This window comes from Poecilia formosa, unplaced genomic scaffold (genome assembly GCF_000485575.1).
Source record: "Poecilia formosa unplaced genomic scaffold, Poecilia_formosa-5.1.2 Scaffold291, whole genome shotgun sequence".
Lineage (NCBI taxonomy): Eukaryota > Metazoa > Chordata > Actinopteri > Cyprinodontiformes > Poeciliidae > Poecilia > Poecilia formosa.
The window spans coordinates 71,369-73,505 of NW_006800230.1; the positions used below are offsets into that span (position 1 = coordinate 71,369).

Consider the following 2,137-nt stretch of genomic DNA (forward strand, 5'->3'; position numbering starts at 1 on the left):
AGCCGGTGACTAGTGGAGCTGGTAACTAGTGGAGCTGGTAACTAGTGGAGCTTGTAACTAGTGGAGCCGGTGACTAGTGGAGCTGGTAACTAGTGGAGCTGGTAACTAGTGGAGCTTGTAACTAGTGGAGCCGGTGACTAGTGGAGCTGGTAACTAGTGGAGCTGGTAACTAGTGGAGCTGGTACCTAGTGGAGCTGGTGTCTAGTGGAGCTGGTACCTAGTGGAGGTGGTGACTAGTGGAGCTGGTGACTAGTGGAGCTGGTGACTAGTGGAGGTGGTACCTAGTGGAGCTGGTGACTAGTGGAGCTGGTGATTAGTGGAGCTGGTGACTAGTGGAGGTGGTAACTAGTGGAGGTGGTGACTAGTGGAGGTGGTAACTAGTGGAGCCAGTGACTAGTGGAGCTGGTAACTAGTGGATGTGTTGACTAGTGGAGCTGGTGACTAGTGGAGGTGGTACCTAGTGGAGCTGGTGGCTAGTGATCAGACTACCTTTTCAGCATCTTGATCAGTTTCAAAGTCTATATGACCTTTAACCCCTGTTTTTTTTTTTTTAAACAATTGATTTACTGTTTTGGATCATCTTAAAGGAGGATATTGCTCAAGTGGTTGAGGTCAGAAAATTAAATCTTATATTTCTAATGTCTTAATCTTCAGATGTTCTGATGACATACTTTCAGTTTTTCTCCCTTTTTCTGTAAAACATAAAAGGTCATCCTCTTGAGCTTCAACTGCCGTTTTACCAACTAGGATGTCACTTGGATGCATTGAATATTTTTGTGCCTGGGCAGATCCAAAATGATGTCGAGTATTTTTCTTAGTATTGGTGCTGATTTTGAATTTTAGTGTTCTGACAATCCTAGAACTCAGTGTTTAAAATTCTGAGTGAGTTTTTATCTGCTTAGCTTATAAAGTAATACAATAAAAACAGACAGCTTCAGCAGGAGAAACAGCTCACTGTCTGTTATCTGATTTTTTTTTATAAAACAGAGGTCAGTGTGTCTCTCAGCTGCTTCTGATGATGTTTATAAAACCTGCTTAAAGCGACACTGTTTACAGTGCAGCTTATGAATATTCTTATCAGGGCTTTTCCAAACACACACTGCTGTTTGAAACAAGGTCAACCTGGTGGTCAGCATCATCAGAACACTGACAAACACTTTTCTTTCACTGCTGAAATGAAGACTGTTTGTAGAAATCAGACAAATGCAGTGAGATTTTTCTACAGAAACTTCACAATACAGAGGATCGTTCAAAGAATTATTAGTTTAAATTGTGAAGCCATTTATTTCTTCCATAACTCTGAACTGGATTCCTGACATGAAAACCTCAACAAGACTTTCTAAAGCAAGCGTCATGATTTTCCAAAAAGGAACATGAACCTACATATTGAAGTGTTTTATTCAAAATTCAAATTCAAAGAAGTATGAGCCTTCAACTTCATCAACAGGAAGGATGTCATGATAATATGAGAGCTGCTCTGTGCATGTGGATAAGACTTAAACTCACATGTTAAGCTGTACAGAGCCTCACAGAGCTCAGGACCCACTGCATCGGTCCTGGTGTTGTTTGACAAACACACACAGAGACCTGGACACGTCACACACAGAGACCTGGACACGTCACACACAGAGACCTGGACACGTCTCACACACACAGAGACCTGGACACGTCACACACACAGAGACCTGGACACGTCACACACACAGAGACATGGACACGTCACACACACAGAGACATGGACACGTCTCACACACACAGAGACCTGGACACGTCTCACGCACACAGAGACCTGGACACGTCACACACACAGAGACCTGGACACGTCTCACACACACAGAGACCTGGACACGTCTCACACACACAGAGACCTGGACACGTCTCACACACAGAGACCTGGACACGTCTCACACACAGAGACATGGACACGTCACACACAGAGACATGGACACGTCACACACACAGAGACATGGACACGTCACACACAGAGACATGGACACGTCACACACACAGAGACCTGGACACGTCTCACGCACACAGAGACCTGGACACGTCACACACACAGAGACCTGGACACGTCACACACACAGAGACCTGGACACGTCACACACAGAGAGACCTGGACACGACACACACACAG

At 44.9% G+C, this 2,137-nt stretch overlaps 1 protein-coding gene across 1 annotated transcript in view; it reads left to right on the plus strand.

Annotated features, from left to right (window-relative positions):
• Positions 1-2,137, plus strand: part of myo18b (myosin XVIIIB) — a 50,862-nt gene that overhangs the window by 35,800 nt on the left and 12,925 nt on the right. The gene's annotated exons all lie outside the window — the stretch shown is intronic.